The following is a 12,596-nucleotide window of genomic DNA, read 5'->3' as shown; positions in this document are numbered from 1 at the left end:
GAAGGACAATTTAGCTTGGATGCTGGCTGAGGACACCGAGTTCCAAGCTGCCTTAGCAGGTTTTGATGGTAACATTTCAGTTAATCTCCCTAAGCACAAACTTTGGGCAGAAATCGGTAATTTACCTTTAAGAACCACAACTAGATGCAGAAGTGAGCCAGTAAAAGGCCTCACAGTTTTTACAGATGCATCTGGGCGATCACAGAAAGCTGCAGTGACTTGGATAAATCCTGATACCGGACAATGGGAACAAAAGGTACAGACCATGAACCAACACTCTGTGCAGGTTCTGGAACTGGCTGCCATTCGTATTGCCTTGGAAAAGTTTTCTGAACAACCTGTTAATATTGTCACTGATTCTTGTTATGCTGCAGGGCTAGTTTCACGTCTAGAATGTTCATTTCTTCGGGATGTTTCTAACCCTCATTTGTTGTTTGAAATGCGTTGTATTTGGTTCCTTGTCAATCACAGAAGGTTTGATTTTTATATAATGCACATCAGGTCTCACACTGACATGCCAGGGCCAATAGCTGAAGGGAACCGAGAAGCTGACAAAGCAGCAATGTTCAACACAGTACCTAGGACCCTTGAGCAAGCAAAATTGTCCCATTCGTTTTTCCACCAGAATGCACGCTCTCTAAAGAGACAATTCAAAATTACTATCAATCAGGCCCGAGATATCATATTGTCCAGACTGTCAAAAAATTACCCCCATGCCATCTCAGGAAGGTGTTAACCCCAGAGGGTTAATATCCAATCAGATATGGCAAACAGATGTTACACACATCCCAGAATTTGGCCCCTTGAAATATGTACATGTAACTGTAGACACACATTCACAGTACATCACTGCTACAGCACACACAGGTGAGAAAGCCAAGGATGTAATAAGACACTGGCTAAGCTGTTTTGCTACCCTTGGCACTCCACAACAGATTAAGACCGATAACGGACCAGCATACGTCTCTGAAAAGGTAAGGAATTTCCTATCAGAATGGGGAATTTCACATAGTACAGGAATTCCACACTCACCTACGGGACAAGCAATTGTAGAAAGGGCACACCGCACACTGAAAGAGATGCTAATAAAACAAAGAGGGGGGGAGAAGCTATACAGTCCGCAAGAACGTTTGTGGAAAGCCACATATGTTATCAATTTTTTAAATTGTGACAGTGCTGAAAGAAGCAGATATGAGAAGCAGCACAAATCTCAGGCGTTTGCCTCTCCCAGGCCATTAGTCATGGTAAAAGATTTGATCTCGGGACAATGGACAGGACCTTTAGATCTTCTGACTTGGGGGAGAGGTTACGCTTGTGTGGCAACAGGAAAAGAACTGAAGTGGATTCCCTCCAGGTGTGTAAAGCCCTATTTGGATACACAATCACAGCTGCAGGAACCAGATAACTCAGGAGTTTAAAAACAGTTATGTTATGTTTCAGTTTATATTAATGACCAATGTGGTGACAAGCAAACTGCAAATATTGGTGTGTGTATGTGTATGCGTGAATGATGACGGCCGTCGTGTGTGAGATGAGTGAATGAATAAGAGAGTTGTGTGACTGGAAAACATAAAAACACAGAATACCTCACAAGACCACATTACCTACACCACATTACCTACACCAAGGTCACCTTGAAAGAATTGAGTTTTGATATGCTTACCCTGTTTCTTGAATAAAGTTTGAAATCCCCAGTTATTAAAAAACCCTCAGATTAATAAAAGTTATAGTTTACACACAGTTGGGCTAAAGGCCCCAAGTTAATAAAATAATTATCCAAGTTGCACTACCCTAAAGGAATATAAGGTTTTAAAAGGTTTATATTAGAGTTAAGAAGCTAAGCGAAGCAATGCACTGGGTCGCTGCGAAGCTTGGTAGTTTACAATGTTCTGGTTGTTTGCACTGTTTTTTGCACTGCTTTTTGTGACTTCTTTAAGATATTAGAGAGAGGGGATATGTGGGAGGCGTGTCTGGATGCACAGGGGATGTGCCAGGGCGATGGGCCCAAGGGGACATGCGCAGTCACATATAACTCTATTGGCTGAAGAAGTCACATGGTACGCAGGGATTTAAGAGTGGGAATTTTGAATAAACTTCTCTTTGTCTCACCACCGCACGAGGAGCATCATTCATTCCTTGTTATACAAGGGTCACCTGCTGCTGTTGGACATGAGCTTCCTCCGGGCATCAGGAAATGTCCAAGGAGGAAAAGGCAGTGAAAACTTTGGGACAGGTTTCCTAGATCAAACCCATGAATTCCTCTGAGCATCTACCCTCATCCCAAGTATCTGCAGTCACACATATATAGATTCTGGACTGTAGAAGACAGGCTTAGCATGACTTTAAGATGATTTCTTCTCAATTTTTTGATTTATTTTTCTACTGCCAGGTCTGAGAGGGGCATCGTGGAACCAAAGGAACCCTGAGACATTTCAGAATCCCACGTGTTGGGTCTGTCTGAGCTGGAGTTCATTTTCTCACTGCAGGCGTCACAGTGCAGTGCTTTGCATTGGGAGCTACAAAGGGGTTAATCACACCAGTGCTTTGGCAACTGCTGAGCAGGGCTGGTGCAGCATCTGCATTGTCAGCTTCATCCCCTGAATCGGGGGCAAGATCATGGGAGGCGATACAGACAGGTCAGTTGAGCCAAATGGACCAAAGGGACATTGCAGAATATATGGCATCAGCTCAGCTACAAGAGCTCAGGAAAGGAACAGGAAAGGGGGAAAATCCATTTTTTTACAATACATGCCTTCTGAGTGGCTTCTCTGTGTGGTGAAGCCCTGCTTCCCATGAAGTGGCCAGGTATCGCTGCTGACAGGAAGTAGAGAGAAAATCTTTTTATTTCTCATCTATCGCACACCTAGGATGAATAACTATTATTCTCAACTATTACCCCAATCTGACTTTAATTACGTTCTATCTATATACTGTAACAACTTCCGCCATCTTCTTCATCCTTAACACAACCAATACCCTAAAACTATCCACTGTTATATCCACATGAACCAAAATTCCATCACTAACCACAATCCTTATGCTCACTCTCCTCTCCCTTGCAGGTCTTCCTCCCCTAACGGGATTCCTACCCAAATGGTTAATTATTCAAGAGCTCACAAAACAAGAACTAACAGTAGTAGCCACAGCTATTACCCTACTCTCTTTACTTGGTCTTTTCTTCTACCTACGACTGGCCTACTGTGCAACCATCACACTACCCCCAAACTTCACTAACTACATAAAACAATGACAAACTAACAAACCAACTAACACCCTAACCACAACCTTTACCTCCTTATCAATTATACTCCTACCACTATCTCCCATAGTACTCGCAATCCCTTAGAAACTTAGGTTATTTAAACCGAAGGCCTTCAAAGCCTTAAACAAGGGCTAATCCCTCTTAGTTTCTGTTAAGGTACACAGGATACTAACCTGCATCTCCTGAATGCAACTCAGATGCTTTAATTAAGCTAGAACCTCCCCCTAGACAGATGGGCTTTGATCCCATAAAATTTTAGTTAACAGCTAAATGCCCCAACCAACAGACTTCTGTCTACTAGATCCCAGCACATGTTTAATGCACATCAATGAGCTTGCAACTCAACATGAACTTCACTACAGAATCGATAAGAAGAGGAATCAAACCTCTGTAAAAAGGACTACAGCCTAACGCTTCTACACTCAGCCATCTTACCTATGACTTTCATCAACCGTTGACTATTTTCCACTAACCACAAAGATATCGGTACACTTTACCTTATTTTTGGCGCATGAGCTGGTATAATCGGCACAGCCCTTAGTCTCCTCATTCGAGCAGAACTAGGACAGCCAGGCACCCTTTTAGGCGATGACCAAATTTACAATGTAATTGTCACCGCACATGCCTTCGTTATAATTTTCTTTATAGTAATGCCTATTATAATCGGAGGGTTTGGTAACTGATTAGTACCATTAATAATTGGTGCCCCCGACATAGCACTTCCACGAATAAATAACATGAGCTTCTGATTACTTCCTCCATCCTTCCTACTTCTTCTAGCATCTTCTACAGTAGAAGCCGGGGCCGGAACAGGATGAATAGTATACCCACCCCTAGCCGGAAATCTAGCCCACGCCGGTGCATCAGTAGACCTTGCCATCTTCTCCCTTCACCTGGCAGGTGTCTCATCCATCCTTGGGGCAATCAACTTTATCACCACAGTAATCAATATAAAACCACCTGCTCTCTCACAATACCAAACCCCTCTATTCGTTTGATCTGTCCTAATTACTGCAGTTCTACTTCTCCTCTCCCTACCAGTCCTCGCTGCTGGCATTACAATGCTTCTAACAGATCGAAACCTAAACACTACATTCTTTGACCCCGCAGGAGGCGGTGACCCAATTTTATATCAACACTTATTCTGATTTTTTGGCCATCCAGAAGTCTACATCCTTATCCTACCAGGATTCGGAATTATTTCCCATGTTGTAGCCTACTACGCCGGTAAAAAAGAACCCTTTGGCTACATAGGCATAGTCTGAGCCATATTATCCATTGGTTTCTTGGGCTTTATCGTATGAGCTCACCATATTTACAGTTGGAATGGACGTAGATACCCGAGCTTACTTCACATCCGCCACCATAATTATTGCAATCCCCACTGGTATTAAAGTCTTCAGCTGACTAGCAACCCTACACGGTGGAACAATCAAATGAGACCCGCCCATACTATGAGCCCTAGGCTTTATTTTCCTCTTCACCATTGGTGGACTAACAGGCATCGTTCTTGCCAACTCCTCCCTAGACATCGCCCTGCACGACACCTACTACATAGTTGCACATTTCCACTATGTATTATCTATGGGGGCAGTATTCGCCATTTTTGCTGGCTTCACACATTGATTCCCACTGTTCACTGGCTACACCCTTCACTCTACATGAGCTAAAGCCCACTTTGGAGTAATATGCTTTGGGGTCAACCTAACATTCTTCCCACAACATTTCCTAGGCCTAGCTGGTATACCACGACGATACTCAGACTACCCAGATGCTTATACCCTATGAAACACCCTATCCTCCACCGACTCCCTCATCTCCATAGTAGCTGTAATTATACTAATGTTCATTATCTGAGAAACCTTCGCATCCAAACGGAAAGTAGTGCAACCAGAACTTACCTCCACAAACATTGAATGAATTCACGGCTGCCCTCCTCCCTACCATACCTTTGAAGAACCAGCTTTTGTCCAAGTACAAGAAAGGAAGGAATCGAACCCTCATAAGCTGGTTTCAAGCCAACCGCATCAAACCACTCATGCTTCTTATGGGTTGTTAGTAAAATCATTACATAGTCTTGTCAAGACTAAATCACAGGTGAAAACCCAGTACACCCCATCCCAACTCCATGGCCAACCACTCTCAATTTGGTTTTCAAGACGCTTCATCCCCTATTATAGAAGAACTTATTGAATTTCACGACCACGCCCGAATAGTCGCACTAGCCATTTGTAGCCTAGTCCTGTATTTACTAGCTCTTATACTTATAGAAAAACTATCCTCCAACACCGTCGACGCACAAGAAGTAGAACTTGTCTGAACAATCTTACCTACCATTGTCCTAATTATACTAGCCCTCCCATCCCTTCAAATCCTCTACATGATAGACGAAATCGATGAGCCTGACCTCACCCTCAAAGCTATTGGCCACCAATGATACTGATCCTACGAATATACAGACTTTAAAGATTTATCTTTTGACTCTTACATACTACCAACTATGGATCTACCACTCGGTCATTTCCGCCTCCTAGAAGTTGATAACCGCAGCGTCATTCCAATAGAATCCCCGATTCGAATTATTGTTACAGCTGATGACGTTCTCCACTCCTGAGCTGTTCCTAGCCTTGGTGTAAAAACCGATGCAATTCCAGGACGACTGAACCAAACTTCCTTTATCACAACCCGTCCTGGAATCTTCTACGGTCAGTGCTCAGAAATCTGTGGAGCCAACCACAGCTTCATACCTATCGTAGTAGAATCAGCCCCTCTAACACACTTCGAAAACTGATCTTCACTTCTAACATCCTAATCATTAAGAAGCTATGAACCAGCACTAGCCTTTTAAGCTAGAGAAAGAGGATTATTCACCCTCCTTAATGACATGCCCCAACTAAACCCCGCACCTTGACTTTTTATCATACTAACTTCATGATTCACTTTTTCTCTTATCCTTCAACCTAAACTCTTACTATTTACCCCAACTAACTCACCCTCCAACAAAACACTACCCACTATAAAAACCCATTCCTGAAACTGACCATGAACCTAAGCTTCTTTGATCAATTCATAAGCCCAACCCTCCTCAGAATCCCCCTTATCCTCATCTCACTGTTATTCCCAACCGTATTACTTCCTTCTCCTGGCAATCGATGAGTTACAAATCATCTTTCAACTCTTCAACTCTGATTTCTCCATTTAATCACAAAACAACTAATAACCCCATTAAACAAAAAAGACCATAAATGAGCCCTAATCCTATCATCACTCAGAATTATACTTCTAACAATTAACCTATTAGGCCTCCTACCTTACACATTCACACTTACTACCCAACTATCAATAAACCTAGCCCTCGTCTTCCCTCTATGACTTGCCACCCTGCTAACAGGCCTACGAAACCAACCTTCAGCTTCCCTTGGACACCTCCTACCAGAAGGCACCCCAACACCTCTAATTCCTGCCCTCATCATAATTGAAACAACAAGCCTTCTCATTCGCCCTTTAGCCTTAGGAGTTCGCCTCACAGCCAGCCTCACAGCAGGACACCTACTCATCCAACTCATTTCAACAGCCACTACCGTCCTCCTTCCCATTATACCTACCGTGTCCCTTCTAACAATTCTACTCCTCTTAACAATTCTAGAAGTGGTCGTGGCAATAATCCAAGCGTATGTCTTTGTAGTTCTTCTAAGCCTTTACTTACAAGAAAACATTTAACCCTTAATGACACACCAAGCCCACTCATTTCACATAGTAGACCCAAGCCCTTGACCCATTTTTGGAGCAGCAGCCGCCCTCCTCACTACCTCTGGGTTAGCCATATGATTTCACCACAACTCTATCCAACTCTTACTCCTAGGCCTACTCTCTATAATCCTAGTGATACTCCAATGATGACGTGACATCGTACGAGAAAGCACATTCCAAGGCCACCATACCCCTACAGTCCAAAAGGGCTTACGTTACGGAATAATTTTATTTATTACATCCGAAGCATTCTTCTTCCTAGGATTCTTCTGAGCATTCTTCCACTCCAGCTTAGTCCCCACTCCAGAACTCGGAGGACAATGACCTCCTATAGGAATCAAACCTCTCAATCCAATAGAAGTCCCCCTACTAAACACTGCTATCCTCCTAGCCTCAGGAGTCACTGTCACATGAGCACATCACAGCATTACAGAGGGCAATCGGAACCAAGCTACCCAAGCCCTACTTATAACCGTCCTATTAGGATTCTACTTTACAGCACTTCAAGCAATAGAATATTATGAAGCTCCATTCTCAATTGCCGACGGAGTCTATGGATCAACCTTTTTCGTCGCCACAGGATTTCATGGTCTCCACGTAATCATTGGATCCTCCTTCCTCTTGATTTGCCTCCTCCGCCTCGTAAAATTCCACTTCACATCCAACCACCACTTTGGCTTTGAAGCAGCGGCCTGATACTGACATTTTGTTGACATTATCTGACTGTTCCTCTACATAACAATCCATTGATGAGGATCTTGCCCTTCTAGTATATTAATTACAATTGACTTCCAATCTCTAAAATCTGGATCAAAACCAGAGAAAGGCAATTAACATCATCCTCTTTATATTCACAATTTCTCTATCACTATGTATTATCTTAACTTCACTAAACCTTTGATTAGCTCAAATAAATCCAGATTCAGAAAAATTATCCCCATACGAATGTGGTTTTGACCCACTGGGCTCTGCCCGCCTCCCATTTTCAATCCGATTCTTCCTTGTCGCAATCTTATTCCTCTTGTTCAACCTAGAAATTGCCCTCCTACTGCCCCTCCCATGGGCTACTCAACTCCTCTCCCCCCTCACTACCTTAACATGAACCTCCACAGTCATTCTCCTCCTCGCACTAGGGCTAATTTATGAATGAATTCAAGGGGGCTTAGAATGAGCAGAATAACTTCAGAAAGTTAGTCTAGCAAAGACAGTTGATTTCGGCTCAACAAACACACAGTCCTACCCCGTGACTTTCTCAATGACCTTTCTGCATTTAAGCTTCTACTCTGCCTTCACCCTAAGTAGTCTAGGACTAGCCTTTCACCGAATACACCTAATTTCTGCCCTGCTATGCTTAGAAAGTATAATACTATCAATATACATTGCCCTCTCCATATGACCTATTCAAACCCAAACAACATCCCCCACCTTAATGCCCATTCTTATGTTAGCATTCTCAGCCTGTGAAGCAGGCGCCGGTCTAGCAGTCCTAGTAGCTTCCACCCGAACTCACGGATCGGATCATTTACACAATCTAAACCTTCTACAATGTTAAAAATTATTCTCCCCACAGTCATATTACTCCCCATAACCCTCTTATCTCCTCCAAAATTCCTATGACTCAATGTCACCTCGCACAGCCTCTTAATTGCAACCGCTAGCTTACAATGACTTCCTTCAACCTATTACCCTAGCAAAAACCTATCACCATGACTTGGAACTGATCAAATTTCATCCCCCTTATTAGTTCTATCTTGTTGACTTCTACCTCTTATAATCCTGGCAAGCCAAAATCACCTTCAACAAGAAAATATATTTTTACCATAACCATAATCCTCACCCAACCATTCATTATCTTGGCCTTCTCAGCCTTAGAACTGATATTATTTTATATCGCATTCGAAGCTACCCTAATCCCTACCCTAATTCTAATCACACGATGGGGTAGCCAACCAGAACGTTTAAGTGCTGGAATCTACCTCTTATTTTATACACTAATTAGTTCTCTTCCCCTATTAGTAGTGATCCTCTATCTTCACACCCAAACAGGAACTATACACATCACTATAATAAAACTTTCACACTCATCTCTTACAAACTCCTGAACAGGCCTCATATCAAGTCTAGCCCTATTGCTCGCTTTCATAGTGAAAGCTCCCCTTTACGGACTACACCTATGACTCCCAAAAGCCCACGTAGAGGCACCAATCGCAGGATCCATACTCCTAGCTGCGCTCCTCCTCAAACTTGGGGGATACAGCATTATGCGTACCTCAATAATTACAAACTCCCTATTAGACTACCTCTACTACCCATTTTTAACCCTAGCCTTATGAGGGGCACTAATAACAAGCTCCATCTCCCTACGCCAAATCGACCTTAAGTCATTAATCGCCTACTCCTCAGTAAGCCACATAGGTCTAGTCATTGCCGCAACAATAATCTAAACCCACTGATCCTTTTCAGGGGCCATAATCCTAATGATTTCACATGGACTCACCTCTTCCATACTATTTTGCCTAGCTAATACAAACTATGAACGCATACATAGTCGTACTCTCCTTCTAACACGAGGCCTACAACCCCTTTTACCTCTAACAGGAATCTGATGGCTCCTAGCCAACCTAACAAACATAGCCCTTCCTCCTACCACTAACCTGATAGCTGAATTAACTATCATAATTGCACTCTTCAACTGATCCACCTTCACCATTATCCTAACCGGAGCCGCAACTCTACTAACTGCAGCCTATACCCTCTACATACTCCTTATAACCCAACGAGGTCCAACTCCAACCTATATTACAACCACCCAAAATTCAAATACACGAGAACATCTCCTTACAACACTTCATATCCTACCCTCCCTCCTCCTCATCCTAAAACCAGAGCTAATCTCAGGAATTCCCACATGCAAGCATAGTTTTAAACCAAACATTAGACTGTGATCCTAAAAATAGAAGTTAAACTCTTCTTGCCTGCCGAGGGGAGGTTTAACCAACAAGAACTGCTAACTCTTGCATCTGAGCCTAAGACCTCAGCCCCCTTACTTTTAAAGGATAATAGCAATCCACTGGTCTTAGGAGCCATTCATCTTGGTGCAAGTCCAAGTAAAAGTAATGGACTTCCCATTAATCCTCAACACCTCTATATTCTTGACCCTGGCTACCCTCTCTATACCCATCCTACTCCCCCTCCTATCCAAAAACTACCTAAACTCTCCAACAACCATCATACACACTGTTAAAACTTCCTTCATAGTTAGTTTAATTCCCATAATCCTCTCCATCTACTTAAATATGGAAAATACCACTTTCTATTGAGAATGAAAATTTATTGCGAACTTCAAAATCCCTTTTAGCCTTAAAATAGACCAATACTCCTTAACGTTTTTTCCTATTGCACTATTTGTAACATGATCTATTCTTCAATTTACAACATGATATATAGCCTCAGAACCCCACACCACAAAATTCTCTCTTTACCTTCTAATCTTTCTCATTGCAATACTCATCTTAATCATTGCTAATAACATATTCCTCTTATTTATCGGTTGAGAGGGAGTCAGAATTATATCCTTCCTCCTGATTGGATGGTGACACGGTCGAGCAGAAGCCAACACCGCTGCACTTCAAGCCGTACTTTACAACCGTATTGGGGATATTGGACTAATCCTCTGCATAGCATGACTAGCATCCTCAATAAACACTTGAGAAATTCAACAGCAATCCTCCCCAAACCAAATATCCCTTCTCCCTCTCTTAGGGCTCATCCTAGCCGCCACAGGTAAATCTGCCCAATTTGGCCTGCATCCATGACTCCCAGCAGCTATAGAAGGACCAACCCCTGTATCTGCCCTACTCCATTCCAGCACAATAGTAGTTGCCGGAATCTTTCTACTTATTCGCACTCACCACATATTATGTAACAACCAAATTGCCCTATCTATGTGCCTTTGTATAGGTGCCCTATCCACCCTATTTGCCGCTACATGCGCTCTTACCCAAAACGACATCAAAAAAATTATTGCTTTCTCTACATCCAGCCAACTAGGACTAATAATAGTCACTATTGGCCTAAATCTACCTCAACTAGCCTTCCTACACATCTCTACGCATGCATTCTTTAAAGCCATACTCTTCCTTTGCTCTGGGTCTATCATTCACAGCCTTAACGGTGAACAAGACATTCGAAAAATAGGAGGATTACAGAAACTACTCCCTACAACTACCTCATGCCTGACAATCGGAAATTTAGCTCTCATAGGAACACCATTTTTAGCAGGGTTTTACTCAAAAGATCTCATTATCCAAAGTCTTAACACCTCCTATCTAAACACCTGAGCACTCCTCCTAACCCTCGTAGCTACAGTTTTTACTGCAACTTACAGCCTACCTATAGCCCTACTAGTACAAACTGACTACACCCGGATTCTCTCCATTACTCCCATCAATGAAAACAACCCAGCAGTCACAAACCCAATTACTCGTCTCGCTCTCGGAAGTATTATAGCTGGTCTATTAATTACCTCTTATATCTCCCCTACAAAAACCCCTCCTATAACCATACCACTGGTCACAAAAACCACTGCTATCATTATTACAACATTAGGCATCATTCTGGCATTAGAACTATCAAAACTCACACATACCTTCTCTGCCCCCAAACAAAATATCACTATAAACTTCTCCAGCACTCTAGGATATTTTAACCCCCTTATACACCGCCTCAGCTCTACTAAACTCCTAAACAACGGCCAGAACATTGCATCCCATTTAATCGACCTATCCTGATATAAAAAAATAGGCCCAGAAGGACTAGCGACCCTTCAACTCAAAGTATCTAAAATCTCAACTACTCTACACTCCGGACTAATCAAAACCTATCTAGGATCCTTCGCTCTATCTATCTTAATTATAATCTTATTTACACAGAACTAAGAATTAATGGCCCCTAACTTACGAAAACATCACCCCCTTCTAAAAATAATCAACAATTCTTTAATTGACCTCCCAACACCACCAAACGTTTCCGCCTGATGAAACTTTGGATCTCTTCTTGGCATCTGCCTAACAATCCAAATCACCACTGGCCTCCTACTAGCAATACATTATACAGCGGATATCACCCTGGCATTCACGTCCGTCGCCCATACATGTCGAAATGTTCAATTCGGCTGACTAATCCGAAACCTCCATGCAAACGGCACCTCCCTCTTCTTCATATGCATTTACCTACACATTGGACGAGGATTCTACTATGGTTCCTACCTATATAAAGAAACCTGAAACACAGGAGTTATTCTCCTCTTAACTCTAATAGCAACTGCCTTCATAGGATATGTCCTCCCATGAGGCCAAATATCATTCTGAGGCGCTACAGTAATTACTAACCTATTCTCAGCAATTCCTTACATTGGCCAAACACTTGTAGAATGAGCTTGAGGAGGATTCTCAGTCGACAACCCTACACTTACCCGGTTCTTTGCCCTCCACTTCCTCCTCCCATTCTTAATTGCAGCTCTCACCCTCATCCACTTAACTTTCTTACACAAAACAGGCTCAAACAACCCCCTAGGTATTTATTC

The sequence above is a fragment of the Manacus candei genome, unplaced genomic scaffold (genome assembly GCF_025592945.1).
Source record: "Manacus candei isolate 608988 ecotype Guabito, Panama unplaced genomic scaffold, ASM2559294v1 h1tg000143l, whole genome shotgun sequence".
Classification (NCBI taxonomy): domain Eukaryota; kingdom Metazoa; phylum Chordata; class Aves; order Passeriformes; family Pipridae; genus Manacus; species Manacus candei.
This window is presented reverse-complemented; position numbering follows the sequence as displayed.